The sequence below is a fragment of the Castor canadensis genome, chromosome 1 (genome assembly GCF_047511655.1).
Source record: "Castor canadensis chromosome 1, mCasCan1.hap1v2, whole genome shotgun sequence".
In the NCBI taxonomy this organism is placed as follows: Eukaryota; Metazoa; Chordata; class Mammalia; order Rodentia; family Castoridae; genus Castor; species Castor canadensis.
Genome location: NC_133386.1, coordinates 63867309 through 63889909, shown reverse-complemented (window position 1 = coordinate 63889909; position 22601 = coordinate 63867309). Strand labels below are relative to the sequence as shown.

At 33.5% G+C, this 22601-nt stretch overlaps 1 long non-coding RNA gene and 1 other non-coding gene across 5 annotated transcripts in view; one reads left to right on the top strand and one right to left on the bottom strand.

Annotated features, from left to right (window-relative positions):
• Positions 1-22601, bottom strand: part of LOC141424480 (uncharacterized) — an 83153-nt gene that overhangs the window by 32814 nt on the left and 27738 nt on the right. Inside the window, exon 2 of one of the 4 annotated variants that reach the window (XR_012449408.1) lies at positions 19729-19819. The exons of the other annotated variants lie outside the window; for them this stretch is intronic. This is a non-coding gene — a long non-coding RNA (uncharacterized lncRNA). The remainder of the gene's footprint in view (positions 1-19728; positions 19820-22601) is intronic. 4 annotated transcript variants of the gene reach the window in all.
• Positions 13431-13532, top strand: LOC141416279 (U6 spliceosomal RNA). Its single transcript, XR_012441042.1, has one exon. It is a non-coding gene; the product is annotated as a U6 spliceosomal RNA (small nuclear RNA).

Genomic DNA, 22601 nt, shown 5'->3' with positions numbered 1-22601 from the left:
TCATGTGTGTGTGTGTATGTGCGCTACTGCTGATTTCTGTTTCAGTTATCTATTTACCTATTATTGTCTCAATAGTTGTCATTATTACCTTCATATTATATTTAGATCATTTTTCTTGACCTGTGTACACAGTCTTTAATAGAAATACAAAAGATGAAAAGAAACATCAGGGGTAATAGTTAGATATCTTTCATTTGATCAAAGCATGTAATCTCTGTCAAAGAATGAGAGAATTTAGTTCGTTCACAGAAATTGTGATCAGTAATTATCAATATTTGTCATCTCATTTTGTTTTCAATTTGTTATACATTCTCTATGATTCCCTTTCTTCTACTGAATTTATTGAATGTTGTTTGGTCTCTAATTTTGATAGCGCTACATTTTATTTCTATCCTTTCCCTTTTTTTGCATAATTTTTAGTATATAAACATTTTTCTAGAGAGGTCAGCACCTTATCAGTGTATTTCTTCTCTTTCTCCTTTCTTTTCCTCTCTCCAAACTCCTCACTTTTCTGGTGTTCATCTGGAATTTTATTTCAATATTATTATTTGGAAAATAATCTATTAACTTTCTACCTCTTATCCTACATCTCCTCTTCTCCTATATCCGCTCCTTTCTCTCCCTTCTTCTAATGCATACTTACTAATTTTTTTCTTTTTCCATTATCATACTGTTTTTGTACTGGGAGTACATTGTGACTTTTACACAAGTGCTTACAATTCATCATAGTTGAATTCACCCCTACCATCATTCTCCTTTATCCTCCCTCCTTTCTTAGAATACTTTCAACAGGTCTCATTTTTTCCATTTTCATACTTGGGTATTTCCACTACGTTTACCCTCCTACACCCTTTCCTTATGTTCCCCACACAAACACTGGTACCAACTCCCAAACAGGACCTGTTTTACCTTCCTGTTCTCTATTCTTGGTTTATTGTGGCATTTCCATGTATTATAAACTGAACCCTCATTTTACTTTAGTGTTTGCTCTCTTCCTCCTTTTTCCTTTCTGAATTTGTCTCTCATAGCAATATAAAATCAAATGTGTGTGTTTTGCAATTTTTTTCAGAAAGTTTTCCACAGTTTTCACTACATCACATTATATCCTTCTTTAGAAATGATTGGTGGATAAAAATGTTTTTCAAGTATGATACATTTGTTAGGTGTTAGCAGACTGTCTTGCTGTTTGAAGGCTTAGAAGAGAATTTGTTTCCTTATCCTATCCAGCTCATCCCCTTGTCGTCTTTTAACAGTTACATCCGGGAAGTCCTCTGCTTCTACCAAGTTATTGCTGTCCGTTGCTCTCCTCTTCCATCTTTCAGGATCTTTGTGATAACAATGATTTCACTTAAATAATCAAGGATAATCTACCTATGTCAAGGTCAGCCGATTGGCAACCTTACTTCAACTTCAATTTCTTGCTTTAGTTATATTTCTTTATTATTATTTTTACTAGGATCTTGCATTTATGGCCAGGGCCAGACTGTACTCCATATCCTCCTATTTACATATCCCACACAGCTGGGTTTACAGCGACTTGCCACCATGTCCAACTTTAATTGGTGGAGGTAAGGTCTTGCTAACCCTATCCTCCCAATCTCTGCCTCTGGAGTAGCAAGAATTATAGGCATGAGCTGCTGAGCCTGCTAGAAAGACTTCCTAAAAAATGGTTAATTTTATGTATTCTACCTTGCAAAATATGAACTTTTACTGTGGTCTAATCCAATTTGTTAACATTCTACTTTTTGCTTAAGAATATTTGTTAAGTGTATACAGATTAGAATGGTCAACTATTATATTAAATAAGACTTGATGTTATTCAAGGATTAAGTGAAAGAAAGTAAAAGAATTTTAAAGATCTGAATGATGTAAAGATCACAAGTTAATTTTAATATATGAGAAAAAATTATGCATATTAGCTTATCAGATACAGGTCTCCGTATGCAGCCCAGATTGCTTTGTACTCATTAGGTAGTTCAGGCTGGTCTCCTATTTGAGTCTCTGAATGCTGGAACAGTAGCTGTGTACTACCATACCTGACTATCAAACAATGGAGTACTAACAAAATTGATGTAGACCACACACAGAACCTCAAATTCTGCAGATCCCAAAGCAGGTAAAATTCTCTAACACAAAGAATACATATAAAAATTTAAAGAAAAATATTCAAAACTTACGTATTTAAAAATTATCTCCTAAAAAACAACTATAAAGGAAAAGAAAAAAGTCATAATTTAAAGTTCTTTAAAAAAACAAATAGAAATACTATTCACTAAAACTTTTGGAGTGTTGCCAAAGCTTACTCAAGTGAAAATCCATGACTTGGAATATTTTATCAAGTAAAATAAGGAAATGAATCACTCAAAGTTTGAACAATACAAAAGAAGTGTGAAATGAATATAAATTGAAAATGAAATAAAGGACACCAAAAATTACAAAACTCCAAGTTGATAAATTTAAAAACTGATTTAGTAAAGAAAAAATAGCATAGAAAATTTTTTAGACAGTCTACAATCCAAAATGTGTTATAAAAAAAGAACAAATTAAGAGTTTAAAACTTATGAATCAACGTGTACACATATTTTCTAGCTAATTTGAAAATGTGCCATAATGAATAGATTTTTTAAAAATGTAAATGTTCATATTTTACTTAACAAAGAAATATTAAAAAATAGAAAAGTTTTCAAGCAAGTAGTTCTAAAACAATGTACCAAGGTCTTTCAATCTTTCAAATAAGGAAATTTTGTGTTTTATTGTTGATATTGTAGGGAAACATTGAAGTCATCATCATGACACCACATTTATAAAAACCACACAAAAATGGCCTATATTTTTTATATTAAAAGTGAAAATCATAAGTCAAATGCAAGTCAATAGCCACAAGCCTATATATTAAAAAGAAAACATTTCTGAATGTATTTTTCAAAAATTTTACCAGCTAATCAATGTCCAAAAATAGTTATAGCCAATAAATTGTTTGAAAAAGATACAATTATAAAGGGGAATTTTCATGACCAAATCTCAAATGTATATTGCACACCTACATTTCTTCAAATGAGAGGAACTACTATAGGAATAAACCACCCATGGAAGAGCAACCAGACAGGTACTCAAATGCCATATTCTCAAAGATGACTGTTCTAGCCACACTGTTTAAAATTGAGGTTCAATGTCTGTTTCCATCCACTAGAATATAAAGACCTGCAGGATAGAGTTTTTGATCATTGTTCAATAACATATTTGACAGTGTTGGAACAAAGCAAGTATGTAACAAATATATATTGAATTACTTAATTATTTCAAAATCAGCTGGGAAAGAATGGATTAATCCATCAAAAGTGCTTGCTCATTTAACTGACTATTTGATCAAAAAATGAGATGTACTCACATATCTAAACTATAACTAGCTCATATTATACAAAACAATGTCAGTGGAGTAAATAATGGGTGAGTTAATTTGCATATATAAGAAAATTACTTAAAAAGAAATTATACATGGAATATTGAATTTCTATTAAGTTGAAAAGGGCTCATTAGAAATCCCAGTCTAGGCATCTAGTAATCAAAATCATTACAGGTAAGATTTCCAAGCTATTATAGACCAATGACACTGGATAGTTATTTATTTTCCTCCTATTTTGTGCTTTTTGTTTAGTTTTCCCAGATTTTTATCATTAAAATTTGCATGAATTATGAGATAAAATATATTTAATAGCCAACAATAATACAAGGATTTCCATCTCTGGTCATAATAGAATAACTAATACTAAAATTAGTATTTTTTATTGTAAAAAAAATAAAACTGAACAAAATAAATACTAAAGCAACTTTCAGATATTGGTTAATACATAGCATAGGACTCTGATCCCTGAGAGAAGAGGAATGTGCATGAGAGAGGATCAGTTGCCCAGGCTCCGTACCTAAGTACAATCAGCATAGGCACAACTTTCACCTCTGTGTGGAAAGGTGTGAAAACAAAACAGAGAGGCACAATGTTTCACTGACCAGGAGAGCCAAGCACCAGAAGTTGGTGATACTAGGACTGCTTGCTAGCAGTTGCAGGCAGTGTATTAAAGGAAAAATAAGGCCATATAGAAATCAATCTGCATAAGGATTACATGATGTGCTTATCTAAATACCATGTTAAAATAAGTAGGATAGGATTTTACATGGCCTGGTACAGAGCACCCACTAGAGACTTCACAGTGACAGGAGACACAATTTCTAACTGGCTAGAATGAAGAGACCCCTATAAAGATATGAACATTCAACTGACAACCAAAAAAGGCCTCTCTTGACAAAGGCTCTTCTAGCCCTAAAGTAAGTCCACTGTAGACAAAACCCAAGAACTCTAAACGATAAAACGCTGAAACATCAAGCTGTTCCCAGTATATCAAAGCACAAAATACAGACCTTTAGCTTTAAAAATCTATCCACTATCCAGCAAATGATAGTAAGAAATTACTAGCTATTCAAAGAAGCAAAAACAAATGTGAACTTTGTTCAGGAAAAAGAATGTCTTCAACATAATCTAGACATTGAAAGAAGCAAAAACTAGTAAACAAAAACAGTAACAGCAAAAAAATGTGTTAAAGTAACTAAGTAACTGTTATATAATCATGCCAATGCTTTAAAAGAAAATGTAATCAAAATGAATAAGCAGATGTGGAATTTAGTCAATGATGTGGGAACTATGAAAAAGAACTAAATTAAAGCTCTCAATGCAAAATTATGAGTTCTGTGTAAGGACCTAACAACAATTTTAAGATGAGATAATTAATTGAATTTTCAAAAAGATCAATAGAAATTACCCAATCTGAGGAGCAGTTGGGGAAAAAAATAGAAAAACTAAACAATTTCTTAATGACCTGGAACATTGCCAAGCAATCTATCATATGTATAATTATAGTCTCAAAAAATATAAGAAGAAAAATATTTAGAGTTAATAGTCCCGAAATTTCAAGTTTGGCAAAGAAATATCTACTAGTAGATTCAAGATCTACCACCTATATGCAGAATAAATAGACAATATAAAAATTGATTAAAATGAAAGATGAATTGAAAATCTTGGAAATATTTCAAGAAAATGACACATTTTATAAAAATAAGAAGCATACTAAAGGCTTCAGGTTTCTCATTAGAAAAACCAGAGGAAAAATGACAATGCAAGATTGCTCAGCAACATAAGTACCAACCCCAAATTCGGTATGTAGTGAAAATATTGTGAAAAAGGAAAAGCCAAGTACATTCTCAGGTAAACAAAACTAAGAAAATTCAGTCATTATAGGAAGTTCCTCACACTGAGGGAAATTGACACAAAATGGATATGCTGCAGTAAAGATGAAAGGTCACCCCAAATAAACTATGGTAGATCACACTGGCTATAACAAATTTAAATTAAAAATCAGTAAAAAATATTTAGAAGTCTACATATATTTAAATGTAAAATAACACATTCTAAATAACCCATCAGTTAAAGACAAACAATAATGAAACACAGTATAACAACCTTTGAGGAAGTACTTAAATCAGTGCTTAGAAATAAGTTTTTAGATTCTTATGCTTGTATAAGAAGAGATACAATGTCTAAAATAAATGACCTAAGTTTTTGTCATAATATTTTTAAAAGATGAACAAATTTGTTACAAAATTTATAAAGAAAATACTAAAAAGCCAAAATCAACAAACTAGAGAACACTAATGAAAACAAATTTGATTATTTAAAAAGATAATAGAATTGCAGATTGGAGGCATGGTTCAAGTGGTAAAGTGCCGCTCTGCAAGTGCAAAGTCCTGAGTTCAAATCCTAGTTCCACCGAACAAACAAAAATAAGAAAAGTGATAAGAATGTTAGGAAGAATAATAAAGAAAAATAGGAAAACCCAACTTATTAATATAATACATGAAAGGTGAGTCTCACTATAGATTTTACAGATAATAGAATAATAGGGGAATATTGTTGATAGCTTTAATAAATAAATTTGACAATTTAGATGAAATCACTGGAATTTCTGAGAAAAAAAACACAATTTCAAAAAATCTGCATAGCCCACATAGCTAATAAAATGTAGAATTTATTATGTAAAAAGTATAAGTATGGAGGGGGAAATAAAGAAGACTGATAGATGAGGTATATTCAACAATGACATATTTTAAGAATGTTTGTAAATGTTACAATCTACCCCCAGCAAAATAATAATAAAAATAAATAAATAAATAAACATAAGCATAAAAAAGTAAAACTTTTTCATAAAGAAAGATTAAGGCCTAGGTGGTGTCACTGTCTAATTCAACTTCTGCTAGTCTTATATTAGAATTACATAGAATTATCAATCTTACATTAAACTTTTCCAAAAGTAGACATGGAGCAAACACTTCTAAGCTTATTTTATGGGGCCAACATTACTCAAAAGCTGACAAAGAAATTTAAAAAATCAAAGACTAATATCCCCATGAATAAACATATAAAAATTCCTAACAAAATGTTTGCAAAATGAAGCCAGCAATATATAAAAAGGATAATATATACTGAGCAAATGGGAATTCTCCAAGGAATGCAAACTTGTTTTAACATTTGAAAATCAATTATTATAATTCACCATATTAACAAACTAAAGGAGAAATAGTTGTAATTCTCCAAACCAATGCAGAGAATGCATTTTCTCAATTACAAGGGCATACTCAAAGTACATATAGCTGATACCAGGCATAATGGTAAAATATTGAATGACTTCCCATAAAATCAGTAACAAGGAAAAGATGTCTGCTTTTACCAGTACTATTTCATGTCATGCCAATGAGGCAAGAAAAAAAGCAAATAAAAATTGGAAGGGAAAAAATCAAATCTGTCTCTACTTGTAGATAACATAATTGTTTACATAGAAAATCACAAGGAATTTTTGAAACAACTGCTAGAACTAGTAGGTGAATTTAACAGAGTTGTAGGCTACAAGATTAATATATTAGCAGCATACAACCAGAAAACAAATTTTAAAAATCGATCTTGTATACAATAGTATTTAAAAACATGAAACAGTAACAAACATAACAAAAAACAGCATTGAAAGCTATAAAACATGGCTGACTTTTGTTAACAGAAATCTTAATCAATGGAGAAATAAAACCAAGTTTGTGGATTAGCGAGTTCAAAATTGTTAGGATGTTACTTCTTCACCCTCTTCCAATTGATCTATACACTGAACATAATCCCAATGCAAATCACAACAGGCTTTTCTTAAAGAAATATAAAAGCTGATTCAAATTTTATTTGGAAGTGCAAAATACCTACCATAGCCAAAAATTCTTGGGAAAAAGTAGGAGAAGGACTTACATCATCCAACTTGAAGATTTACTATAAAGCTACAGTAATGAGGACAGCACGGATTCTCTTTAATGATAGATAATTGAATCAATGGAATAGACAAGAGAGTGCAGAAATAGAACCACATTCATACAGTACAATTGAATTTCCACAAAAGCAAATCATTGGGAAATGTCTTTTCAACAAATGAAGCAAAACCAACTGAATATCCATATGGAAAAACATGAAGATTGAACTCTACCCAATACCAAACATAAAATTAATTTGAGAGGTATCGTAACCTGAGTGCCAACGCTCAGTTCATAATGTTCTTATAGCAAACAAAGGAGATTGTGAGAAAGTAGAGGTAGTCAAATATTTCTTAGGATGTACTAGGCAATTACTGTAAGAAAATAAAATGAATAAGAATAACTAGTGCACTGTGAAATACAAATTATAGCCATTATGAGAGGCTTCTATACAGCCACTCAAATTCCTAAAATTTAAAAAATGAAAATACCAAATGTCAGTGAGTAATTGAAGCAAATGGAATACTTACACATTGCTGCTGAGTGCACAAATGATAGAACCATGAAAGAAGAATTGTAGCAGTTTCTTACAAAGTTAAATTTATACCTACCATATGACCCAGTAACTCCAACTCTTAGGTGTTTTCCAATAGAAGTAGAAACATATGTCTTCAGAAAGACTTTTAAAAGAATGATTTTGGCATTTTTATTCATAAAAGCCAAATGCTGAAAACAACCCACATGTTCATTAAGAGGAGAATGAATAAATTAGTTGTACATTATACAAAGGAATACTAATCAGCAATAAAATGAAACAAACTCTTAATACATGCAACAATATGGACCAATTTTACAACATTATACAGCATGAAAGAAGTCAAGCAACAGAGTACACACTGTGTTATTCCATTACACTATATGAACAGAAATACTCTGTGGACTTCATGAAAGTATCCATTTTCAAAGTTTACTTATGATTTATGAATTTCATTTTATACAAATTTTACCTCTAAATTAAGACAAACTTTGAGTTGCTGTCAGTAAACTTGCTTTTCATGGTGGTATGGACTAACAATTCTGAAAGTACTTTCTATGAGTTCTAGACTTAGTTAATTGGTAAATATATAGAGATTAATAGAAGGCAGACATCTCTGTTGAGGAAACACATTACAGATAAAGAACGAAAGAAGAATAAAGTGTACCCTGTGCCTGTGGACTGCAATAGAATGTTATAAACAAATTTCAAATATACTCAAAGTGTTTAATATGTGTACACATACTGTATATTCTATATTACACACACTTACATACATTTCTAAGCTCTGGAAATTAACAGCTGACACTAATAGCAATTAAAACAACTTGCAAGTAGATCTTGTTTTCCAATAAAAGGAAACATGGATACTTGGAAAAATTATTGAATACCAGGGCTTTCACATAAAAAACACAAGATAAGTCTGGAAAATCTTCAGGTAGTAACAATTAAGTAAAATGATAAGAGAATATTTGGCACATGTCAAAAATACATGTCCCAGGAGCTAACTTGAAGGACTCATGTTTGGTCAAATCTGGGACAATTTGAGCAAATAGAGACGGTAAAAAACAATGCTAATAGTGGTTTAAATATCATTGGATAGACACAAATCTGTGAGTCAGATAAATAGGTAAATGAATAAACAGGTAAATAAGAAATGCTTTTCCTTAAAGGAGAATCCTCTAGTATTAAGGAAAAAATGATAGAGTTGGGAAATCATAAATGAATGATGGAATTAGAGGCTAAAATTTTGATGAGGGACAAAAGTATAACGCTACAGATTATACTCAAAAGTATGTTGATATAAATTAGGTATTAATTCTAAAAAAGAAAATAGTAACTTTATGATGGAGAATCCCAATGAATACAGCATGTACTAAATTGGTCAAAGTTAGCATTACAAATGTGCTCCTGTTATAATGTCCTAAAAAGGGAACCACATCTGTTTTGTTCCTGCCAGAAATACAAAATCTAAATCTAATCATGGGAAAATAGTAGACAAACCCAAACTGAGGAATTTCATTTACAAAATATCTATACTCTTTCAACAGTCAAGGTAAAAAGCTATCAAGACTGTAGAGCACAACTCTTCCACATTAAAGGATTCTAAAACCCATAATAATCTGTAGTAACAGATAACATTTTGATTAGGAAGCATTGTTATAAAATGCCTTCCTGCATCAATTTACAAAACCTGAATATGTACTAACTTCCTTCAGTTAGTTGATTCTAACTGAATAATGCATTGTTTAAGTGCAGTCATTCATAGACAAACATACAACGTTGTGCTTATTCCATTAAATTTTAATATGGCATGGTGCATGAGTTCAGGGGAGAAAATTCATGAACAATAACAGGAACAGTTTCAAAAATAGAGTGTAGCAGATTAGCGCAACCAGATACTCAAAAAATATCCGGCTCATCACTCTTCTTATTAAGTATCCAATTACTGGTCATTAATATGAACTTATTCTTAATTACTACAAAATTAAAAATTATATGTCACAGGTACTACTCTCAAATAGAGAGCTAACAAGGGTAGTATCCAAAATGTATGACACAGTCATATAACTAGCTGTGCCACTTACAATATCTGGATGTGGAAAGTCATCAAAATAGTCTTTAAAACGGTATTTCTATCAGGATATATATTTTTATTCTACTTTTCTATACCTAACCCAATCAAATGCTACTGGTATCTACCCAATAGATTTTTCTTCACAGATTCTAATTTTCTCCTGTTTCCGCAAGAAAGTAATGGCAGTTAATCTCTCATCACCCAAAAATAATGTTTCTGAGGATCAGACTGATCTTTGTGGCTTAATTAATTCAAGAGCTGGGCTGTCAGCATTTTAAGCTACCTTCAGTTATACAGAATATAACTACTGCTGAGTCGGATTTTACTTTTTATTTAGATTATATTATACTTAAATAGGAAAATGGTTAAGTATTTTCCATAGGAACTAGATGCCTAAAATACTACCAATTTATGCCTATTTTTGTAAAATACAGTAAAGGTACATCTGTGCTATTATCCATATTATTGATACATTACTTTGTTTCATGTTTTCCCTTGTAGGTTTATTACATTATTTTACTTGTGTATGATAAACTTTAAGAACTATTTGTTATAGGAAAGAGATGTTAAAGGGCATCTCCACCAAAGGGTCTCTCTCAAAGAGAGTAAGTTTTGAAAGTGATGTATAAAACTTTATCAAATTGATTTAGTTGATAAAGGTGGATTTGGAATGCATCATTTATGCAAAATATCATTAGTTTCCAGTATTATCCATCCAATAAAATATGTAATGCTTGAACATAAACAATGGATGCACATATTTTGTTGGAAAGCTGGTGCTTCCATTTAGTACTATGCATACACAAAATTTTTAATGTCATTTTACCAGAAGTTCATGTTAGTTACCCTAGAGTAATATGAAGTAAATAAGTGGATAGACAATTAATTGAGCACTTAGGCTGCAGTATATTTTTGCTAAGTACTTGCCAAGTGCTATGAAGTATATAATATATAATTTACATGATCAAGTTTGAAGAATAAGATCCATTTCATGCAAACTTTGGTGTAACTATTACCAAGGTATACAACTTACTAAATACAAAATATATGCTGTTAATAGCTTCACTTTGCAGGGGAGGAAACTAAATCACAGACAATGGGTAAAAAACTGAAGCCAGAAATTTGTCTTCAGACCTCATGCACTTAATTCTACATTCTACTCACCTACGAAACTAAATGGGGGAATGGATGAATGGAAAGATAATTCCATAGTGAGAGGAATGTGCTGTCTCCGTGGGCCGTCTAACATCCTTCAATTAAGTCTGTAAGCATTTATTGAGAACATACTATGTCTCAAGGAGTGTCCACAAAGGGAAAAATAGGAACATTTCTTTGGTAACCACCTAACAAACTTAAATTCAAATCAGTTAACACATAATGAAAGCTTACTAAGAGCCAAACAATGTCACAATTGTTGGTGAGGAGTTTTAAACATAATTGGAGACTAACAAATACATGTCATTGCTGTGGTTTGGATCTAAGATATCTTCTGAAAGCTTGTGAATTGAAGGCTTATCCCCAATGTAATAATTTGATAGCGTTATTGAAAAGTAACAGAAACTAAGAGGTAGAAACTAGTGAGACAGAAACTAGAGGAAGTAGGTTACTGTGGGTATGCATTTAAAAGGAATATTCCGTCTCAGGACCCTTTTTTTCACTTTCTCTGCTTCTTGGCTGCCATTATTTGAGAGCGTCTACTCCATCACATCCTTTCCACCATGATGCTTCTGCCTTGTCACTGACCTAAAAGCAGTGAAGCTAGCCTATCATGGACAGAAACCTCTGAAACTGTGAGTCAAAATAAATCTTCTTTCTTTAAGTTGATAATCTCAGGTATTTGGTACAAAAATGAAAAACTGACTAAGAGAGTTGTATAGGTACTATAGCATACCAAATGAAATGTGAACTATCAGGAAAAGTTATTATAAGGCAATATTACTGATGCTGAATCTTAAAGAAATATGGTTAGATGAGGGAATATGATATCAGAGAAAGCACATGAAAAGTCATAGAAGTATCAATAACTACAACATGCTCAGAGGATAGAGACAATATTTTATGGGCAGAGCATAGGATGTTAGATAAGAGAGCATGAGTGTTTATCAAATGAATCTCAAGAACAGATAGGAGCCAGAAATAACTAGTACAAATGAGCCATGTTATCATTGGGTAACTTTGGTCAGAAATAATATTTTGTCTTAAAAGCACTGGCTGACAAGTATGTGTCAATCAGCAGAGATCGCAAGCATTGACCATAGGACATATCCATCCAGAAACTAGATATTTACCTCAACCTGCATGTCCTGCTCATTTGCTTCAGAAAAAGAAGCTGGGAGGGAAGTTCACTTACACCCTATCTGCAAATGATCCCTTGTGCTGTTATTATTCCAGTTTTCTTCCAACTGGGCATAATCACCCCCTGTCCAGACTTAAGTTGCTGACCACTTTTTTATCCAATTCCAGTCTTTCTCTAAGTCCTTGGCTCCAAGACAGTTTCCTTTAGATCAAGTTTTGTTGTTTTGCTACTGTCACTCCTTTTGGGGCTTGCAGCTGTGACCCTAAACTGTAGCCTTGTCATTTGGGGGGTTGCAACACATGTCTTGGTAGACAAATACATAGCTCCAAACTTGGATTACATGTCACCATAGACACTTGATAAGGAACCTGCTAACTCTTCTCAGAAATCATTGGACTCACTATTTTCAATCACAAATAAACTTGACATGCTTTTTGATGTTGAATCTTGACACAGTCCTTCAAATTTCTTTAGCATTTTAGTTTCATCTGCCATCATCTATCTTGCTGCACTGTATGAGCTTCATGGAATGACTTTGCTGATTTTTTTTTTGCTTTCCTCTTATTTTCAATATAAACATGCTGCCTCACATTAAGTAGCAGGTCAGGAAAATGTACAATCTTAATTGTTTGGACTTTGCAATCCCAAAGATATGATGCAGTGATAAAAATCCCATCTCCTTTACCCCACTGAAAGACATGGATGGATTTTTGTAGGGCAAATTTCATAATACAATTAAAGCAGATAAAATTGAGTATTACTGGGAGACCTGCGTATCATAATACAGGATGAAAGTCTATGTAAAAAGTAGAGTATTTGGTAACCGACCTGCTGAGGTGTATTACATAAATACTATTAAACAACAACAGCATGATGGAAGCTATTGCCTTCAACTTTACCCCTGACAAACCATGTAACATTTAACTGATCAAAAGAGCCACATGGTAACATAGAAGTGAGAGAAGCAGCTGTATTGTCTTACCTTGCTTTATATCACATTTTTACTGTCTTCAGTGCTCCTCGTGCACAATGTACATAGTATGACATGGAAGTTTTAAGTACATGGAAGCATGTCATTTTTTAGTATGCTTCACAAAACTTGCACAACAACTAGAAAAGAGAAAGTTTACTAAACGGACATGAGAAGTCCACTTCCAGTTTAGTGACAAGAGACTTAAAAAAAGCAAACCACTCTGCTCGCTTTGGCAGCATGCATACTAGAATTGGAATGATAGAGATTAGCATGGCCCCTGCACAAGGATGACCTGCAAATTCAGGAAGCATTCCATATTTTCAATAAAAAATAAAATCAGAAAAAGAAACAAATTATTTTAAAATCATATGTGAATTATATACTGATTCAGTTCAGAAGAAAATCTCTGAAATCGTCAAAACAAACAGGGATGGCCTTAACTAAGAAGGTAAGATTTCAAAAGGATGTGCAAATCAGGCAGAGAAGGAGCATATAAAGAAGGATGAAGAGTCAAAAGCATGACCTTTTCCCCTTTCTAAATCTTCTCCATTAGGAAAACATAGTAAAAACAAGCTTTTCCTTTATAGCAATTTTAGATTTATAGAAAAAAAGTGAAGATAGTATAGAGGTCCACAAGCCTGACACCCTACATCCCCTAGTGTTATACATTAGCACAGTGTATGTGTCAAAACAAATAAATCAATGTGACACACAATTTGCTTAAAATTCATTAGTTTTTACCTAATGCCTTTGTTTATCTCCCAGGATCCCAGTTCAGACCCCACTTCACATTTACTTGTTATAATTATTTAAGCTTCTTTGCATTTGACCTTTTACCTTCCTTGTTTTCAATGCCTTAGATGATTTTGAGGTATCTTGTAGAAAGTTTCTTAGCTGGCATTTGACAGGTTTTTCCTCATGACTAAACTGGTGTTATGGGTTTTGGGGAAAAAGAGTACAGAGGTAAAGTGCATTGTCATTGCATCACATCCAGGTCAGTCTATCAAGAAGATATCAAGTGAACTTAATCACTTTGTTTCACACCCTCAAAAGTAGCAAGTGTTGCCAGTTTTTTTTTAATTTTCTTATGCTTTAGCCATTTTAATTAGTATGTTAAGCTATTTTTCATAGATGTTTTAATCTGTATTCCCCTAGAGACAAATAATATTTTGGCACCTTTTCATAGGATATCTATTATCTATATATCTTCTTTAGTGAACTCTGTGAAACCTTGTATCTGTTTTTTAAAATATAAGTTGTTTGATTTTTTTTTTACTGTTTATAAGAATTCTCCCATGTTTAAGAATTTTCTTTCTCTCAGCATGTATTAATAATTATAAAAAAACTGGGGGTGTCGTTCTGATATTTTCTTACATGGAAATAACACACTTTGATCATATTCAACTCCCATTACTCTCTTTTGTGCCCATATTCCTCTTCCCTTGATCCCTTTCCTCTTCCCAAATAGTCCTCCTTCTACTTTTATGTCTTTTTAAAAATCTAGATTCTTCATATGAGAAAAAAAAATTGATATTTGTCTTTCTGAGTCTATTTCACTTAGCGTGACTCTCTCCAGTTTCATCTATTTTCCAACAAATGACACGATTTGCTTCTTCTTCATGGCTGAATGATATTCCATTGTGTATGTGCCCCATATTATCTTTATTTATTTATCATGTGATTTGCAAATATATTTTCCCAGTAGGTGCTTTGTTTGAGCTGTTTTTAATGTTTCCCTTAGATGTAGGCACCACAGTCTTCAAATTCCTTTAGTGTGCTTATTTACTTCAGTCCTGATTTCGTACTCCCATTAATGCTCCTGAACAGAGAGAGTTTGTGTCTTGAAGCTCTTTGGGCTATGCACACTGTTAATGTACTGGAACTCTATTGGTATGGTGGTAAATTGTTGGGGAGAGGAAGATTTGGATAATCTAATCACTATATCTCCATCTTTTAGTAGGTCTAGGTATTTTGTCTGTTACATTTACAAATGTTTATCCAACGTTTAGCCACCTGTTTGTGAGATCAGAGGCTCAGGGATGGGAGTAGAATGTAAAGAATGACCTTCTATCAGCTTTGAAAAGACTGTTAACATCTGTTCCTTTGAGAGAAGGCCCTTATTATGGAGGCTGATCATAATTGAGAGTACTCTTTCCCTTCCCCTGCCAGGTCTATGAGGGAATTGTCAGATCTTCACCATAAGAAACTGAAATGTGTGCTGCCCATTGGGACTACAGACACTGGGAGTCTCTTACTCAGCATCTGTCATTTTGTGAAAATTAGTATTTGTATGTCCTTACCAGGTTATGGCCTCAGGAGCTGCTCCAAAGTAAACAGATCTCACCTGATTCTGGTTTTACTCCTCCAGGTTTTGGATGTCAGTTTTCTCTGCAACATTATTTCACTAGTGAATCTAATGAAAGTTATTGATTTTCAGGTTGTTCAGCTTTTTCTTATTGTCAGAACAAGAACAATGACGTCCCGGACCTTTACCTGCTAGAGTTGACTATAGTAGTCATCTGATACTTTTCAATTAGAAAAACATGGAATTTACATAAGTGTCAGGATTTTTGAGATCAATGGTAGATTATAATCGTGAAAGAAAATTTTGAAGATAAATGAAATGTTATAGCCAACGACAAAAGACATTTGGCCATGGCCCAAAGAAGTGATGTAGATAAATTTTGGCAGACAGAAAGCAGATATACTCAATTTTTGTATTGCCCCTTATTTCATCAAAAAGAATGATATTCAACTTTGATAAAGCAAAACCAGCAAATTCTTTTGTTTTCTTGGGAGGGGGCATGAATGTGTTTTGAACTCGTGGCTTGCTTCATGCTTGCAAGCTCTACCACCTGGACTATACCTCTAGGCCATTTTGGTATGTTTATTTTGGAGATGGTATCTAGCAAACAATTTGCCCAGACTGGCCTTGAACCACAATCCTCCCAATCCAGCCTCCAACATCTAGCATGTGCAAGCCACTGGCGTCTGTTTTCAAAGCCAGCAAAGTCTTAACTAGAATCTGAAATTGAAGGTGAATACACAGATATGAAAAGATATCCACCTACTTTAAAGGAATTCATCTGCAGACCAAATAAGTCACTTTGAGAATTCAGAGTTAATTAAAAGTTTGGGTTGGAGAAATAAAAAAAAAAAGTCAATATATAAATTTGTTATTAGCAAATAAACTGAAATTGATTCACACCAAAATAATTGGTCATTGACTAGTTAGCAACTTAAAAATTAATAACCAGTGGAACAATCATAGTTGTATCAAGAATAAGTCATGACTAGGCAATTTTTACTTTTCAGAGAGTCATTCACTTGATGGAGAAAAAAAAATATAAACAATATCATGACATTCTTATGGCTGATGGGATGGCTCAAGTGGTAGAGCACCTGCTTTGCAAGAACAAAGCCCTGAGTTCAAACCCCAGTCACATAAAAAAAAAGAGTATTATGATGATATCCTTGTACACAAAATGGAGAAATGTTGTCTGGATGGTAGTAAAATTAAGTGGATATATAGTTATTTTCACAAAAACTCCTAAGTCAGGTCTCTATAAGGGCGTAGAGACATGCTACTGGACTAGTTCCTTTGCTCTGACCTGTTTGTCAGTCTTAGCAATAAACCCAGAATAGTTATAAAGAGGAAATAGTAGGCAGCTTTCAAGCAATAAGGATACTGGAGGTGGTAAGATGACTCACTTGATTCTAGCTATGCCATCCTTGTATAGAATGGGATGATCATGTTGGTGCCAATCAAGATAAGTAATTTTTAATAAGGGAACAGAAAGAAGAAATGTAGTGAGAAAGTCTTGGCTGGTTGGAGAAAATTCCAAAATAAATACTAAAAATAGAGCAGTGAAGTAAGAATGAGGCAAAGACAATTAATTTTTTGACCTGCCTTTTACATCGATCAACTAATGAATTTAACAACTCAGCAGACATGCAGTACAATAAGGAAAAGCACAGAAGGAAAACAAGAATGAAGATAAATACAGAAATAATAACAGATAACAAGCATAAAAAGCACACAGTTGAAAGATGTAACACACTTATTTAGTCTCAAAAGGAATATATTAAGACAAACCCCATTGAATCTGTCCTATTGAATAACTTTGCAAAACTCACAATAACCACCAAATCACAAATTCAAAATGTTCCTAGAAACTAAGCAAGGTGAATGCAGCCTAAACAAGCCCTATCATTGACAAAATATTGAAAACTAATGACAAGGTGAAAACGGCTAGGGTAAAAAATAACATAGCACCCTAATTTTAAAGTACGATAGACAGCCAATTTTCCAGAACAATGATGAAAAAGTTGAAGTATCAAGTTTAGCAAGTGAAAGAAAATAAAGGCCAACCTAGAATTTCATGTATATGTATGTATGTGAAGTGTGTATCTATTGTGTGTATATATACATTTAAAATACATACATTTCACAGATATATTTCAAAACCAATCATTTATATTTAAATATGGTTCCTGACAACAAAAATTAAGACACTGTCTCCAAAGACATCAAATAAAGAAAATAGTAAAGAGAGTTCCTCAGGCCATGAAACTGCTAGTGGGAATATAAGCTTATGTAATTATTTTGAAATAATCATATAATAATTTTGAAAACCTGGCAGCATCCACTTAAAGCTGAACATAACATGCCCGTGTAGAAGCTATTGTAGTTCTAGTAAGCACTCAACGGAAATGCACGCATAGTAGGCTACCAAAATATAAGACTACTCCATGTAATTATTCAGCCTCGCTTAATCCGAAGCCAGAAGAGCAAATAAGTAAATTCCTGAGGTAGGAGTCAGTGTGCAAATGTTCCTTTTTCTCCAGTGGGCAGTGTGTGGCTATTGCATGTGGTTACGCAGTGTCTGCAGCAGAGTCGAGACTCAGTTGTTCACAGCACTAACCCACTCTTTAGCACCAATTTTATGGGCCTTGCTCTTTCTTGTCTCTCTTCTTCTACTTTGTGAACCCAGAAATCTCCTCTTTAATAAGCCATGAGCACCCATGTCTTCATCTGACAGCCATTTCTTGAGAGATCCAAACAAAGTGGTCACTTCTATAGTTGGTGAGAAGCTGGATGAAAAAGAGGCATGATTTTGGAGGTGCTGCTAATGTTGACTAATGTCTTAATCTGAGCATTATTAAACTGATGTATTCACTTTGTGAAAATTTACTGTGCATGTATTATTGTTTACTTTTCCTATGCTTGATGTAACAAAAATAAGGGGGGGATTATACAAAGCAGTAAATGTACATTAATATTTATAGCAATAAATAACATTTTTAATTATTATAAACAGCTGGGTGTGGTGGTGAACACATGTAATCCCAGCTACTCAGGAGATCAAGAGGATCCTGGTTTGAAGTCAGCCCAAGCAAAAAGTTAGCAAAACCTCCATCCAACAAAACAAGCCAGGCATGGTGTATACATCTATAATCACAGCTACACAGAAAAAGTAAGTAGGAGGATTATGGTCTGAAACTGGTCCCAGGCAAAAATTGAGACCCTATCTGAAAAATAACTAAAAGCAAAAAAGTGTTGGGAGTGTGGATCAAGTAGTAGAACACTTGCTAGCAAACACAAGGCCCTGAGTTTAAATGCCAATACGGAAAAAAAGAAGAAAAAAGAAACATTACAAGTGATCATGCTGGTGATTTTTTTATATATAGTTTTTGGTATTACAGTACTAAAATAAACTATCTTATCAAACAGTAAACTTTTGGGTTCTTTTGTTTTTTCTCAATCCTCTGTGAATTAAACATAATATATATGCATATGTTATCTTTAAATTAGTGAAACTGTAATTCTATTAAATAATTTAAAATTAAATCATATATACACATATGTAAACACACAACTAGAGTTACCTATGGATTAGAAATTAAAGAACTATATGACTTCACATTATACCCACAGTATTCATTTCAGCTTATATCAAATATTTAACACCAGCCATTCTTTGGGATTTGTTAGCATATCTTTTTAAACTTGCCTGCGGCAGTTACAAGAAGGAATGTAAAAAGTGGTTTTGATTATCGTTTTGGATTGTCAACTTTGACAGTTTGGGTGGGTTTTATAAGCATGAAGAAAGGCTGCACAGACACTCACACCGGCGTACCTCCGTCCTGTTCCTGGGGAAGAAGCATTCCCAAAATAACCAAAGAGCTTGTTATTTGTCAGAAAAATTACAGAGTGGAGCTCTTTGGGAGTAACCTGGGGCACAGGTATCTGGAAACAGGAACTACTTAGTCATCTGATTGGTTCTATACTCACTCCTGAAGAGATTTATTTATTTATTTAAAATCTGTTTTTTAATTTTTTTAAGCAAACTTATTCTTGTTTTATTTTGGCATCATCAGGAAAATACAGCACTTTTAACATTCAGCTGTTTATTCAGAAGCACACAAGGAGTTTAAATTCAAAAATAGAAGGCAAAAAAAAAAAAAAGAGTTGATATGTACCTCGCTGCTCAGGAAAAAAGAAAACAGTCACTAACCTATTGTTTGGATGTAATCCCAGGGTGAACTTCCTGTGTGCAGATGGGGTAGAGAAGATGCTCAGGTCTAGTGTCCCCTCTGGGAAGGGACCTGAAAGAAACAGAACTAAGAATGATTTGACTACAGAAAGTCAGTGGTGTCCTTGAAAGAATATACCTGGTCTTCTTTTACCTGGTTCCTAACCAACACTCTAATCTTTCATTCATATGAGGGATCCAAAGGATTGACTATTGAAACCTATCTAGTTTCCAGGGGTCAGTTTCTGACTAAGCCCTTCTTCGTCCTTCTACTAAAGCAGAGTAAAATACATTTGTAAGATGGTGGTGCCAGGGTGATAGAAGAATGCTGCATTCAGGTTTCTCCATAAACTCTTTCACAATTTGATTGGAAACTGAATTTCAAGATTCTTTGTTACTAACACCCATGTATCACAATTGCTCAGGCATATTGTCATCCATCCTTACATTGAGTCTGCGTATAGCTTTACCCTGAAATCTGCATGTCTTTGTGAGGCACACATTTTTTTTTTCATTTAAGTCCTTTTATTACAGTGGTGCCAGCTACTGCTGCTATCGTTAAATGCCTGTCAGCATTTCCATTATAAACCTTATTTTCAGGGGATTTATAACCTAGCCATTTTAATTCACATTCGGCTGAAAGTTGCCATCGAAATTCTCCACATACAGTGCGTGCTGTTTTCTTTTATCACCAAATTTTATTTGAATCTGTTGATCTGTCTGAGATTTAGCAATGTGTAAAACTGTAACACAGAGGTGGAAGAAAAGTAGAGATGTTTTGGTAGATGTTTTGTAACATAAAAGAAAATACATGAAAAATTAGAAAGGAGTTGTAAAAATTGCCCAATGCTTGACAAGCAAAAGTCTTAATGGAAAATTAAAAATCATCATTATTTATAGTGTACTGCTATTCTGTGCTCAGAGTACTTTAAAATATATTTTCCTGTGAGCACCATTCATACCATGAAAATGTTAGGACCAATTCAGCCTAGCATCCTTTTCAATATAATGAGCTTATTGACATCATGAAAGCCATACCAATTTTGCAGTAAAATGAAAATTCTTAATGCGCAACTTTTAAGTCAAATTTTATTTTAAAAATTCTATCTAACTTTGCTTTGATTTGCACAAAACAACCCTAAATTAACTTCCAGTCTTATTGCTGAAGGTAAAGAAGCATAAGAAATAGTCAATTTAAACTTGTAGAGATAGTTATTGCAATGAATAAAAACAGGTACGGTGAGACAGTGACCACCATGATGAACACAGTTAAATATCTACAATAAACCCCATTTAAAACATATAATGTAGTGAGTTGCCAATGGCTCATACCTGTAATCCTAACTACTTGGGAGGTTGAGATCAGGAAGATTGTGGTTCCAAGCCAGTCTGGACAAATTCTTTGCAAGACCCTATCTTCAAAATAACCAGAGCAAATAACGAAAAACAAGACTGCAAAACAGGTACAGTGTGGTGGGAGTACTACTGGGAGGGGGAGGATGAATGAAGGAGATAAAAGTGACCTATATGGTAGATGGACTTCATACACCTCTATGAAACAGAACTAAGGAACTTCTTGCAATTGCTTTAAGTGGGGTGGAGAGGGGGTTGAGGGGGAGAGACGATGAGGGCAATATAACTACTGTACAATATAAGTCTAATCAGAATTGTCACTATGAATCCCCCTTTTAGTTTTTATCCTGATAAAAATTTGTATATTAAAAAACAGAGCAAAATGGACTGGTGGTATGGCTTAAACGGTAGAACATCTGTTTTGCAAGCACAAAGCCCTGAGTTCAAACATCAGTCCCACCCCCCCAAAATAGTAGGCATAAAAAATTTTGAATGCTCCCCAATGAATAATAACAATATGCTATAGAAAAACAGTTGGAAGGGTAGTGTCAAGGATTGTTTACTAACAAAGATACTCTCCTTGACCACCTTTTAGTCAGGATCCTCTGAGCCTCCTTCCTCATGAGACGTGGACTGTCTGTCACTAGTCTTTCCCTCCCTGGATTCTTTAGTCTGGCCAGCCCAATCTTTAGCAAAAGTCCTGCTTAGTCCATTTACAGAACTCTCCCACCCTTGATGTCTGGTCAAATTCTTCATCCCTAGCTTTTGCTATCTATGCCCTTGGCTTGTCTTCAGCAAGATCTCTGTCAGGTCAGTTTAGCGACAATCTCAACATTGTCAAGAAAAGAATCTCAACATTCTTTTGTTTACAACTCAAACTAGCCAAAGGAAATTATAAAAATTTATCAGTTCATGCAACCCTTCCTGTATCTACTAGCTCGATAACATAATTTAGAGCCTATTGCCGTGCAAATTAAAATCATTATCAGGCATGGTAGAGATGTGTAAGCCTATAATCCCAGCACTCAGGAGGCTGAGTGAGGTGAGATGCCAGCTTAGGCTACATAATGAGATCCTGTTTCAAAAAACAAAACAATCAAAAAACAAAAAAAATCCCTTTTCCTGCCCAAAACTATAATGAGGTATCTTCTGACACCCATTAAGATGGCTAATATAAAAATAAACGTCTATTATAAAACTAAAGAAACAAAACCCAGAAAATAGCAAGTGTTGGGGGGATATGGATCAATTGGACCTTGCACACTGTTGGGGGGAATGTAGAAAGGTACAAAAATTATGGAAAACAGTGTGATAATTCCTCAAAAAATTGAAATTGCAGCTACCATATGATTCATCAATCTTTCTTCTTAGATATAGCCAAAAGAATTGAAAGCAGGGAGTTTAAGAGATATTTGCACAACCATATGATAGATGAGAAGTAGATAAAATCCAAATTGGTGGATAAATGAATAAGCAAAATATGGCATATACACAATGGAATA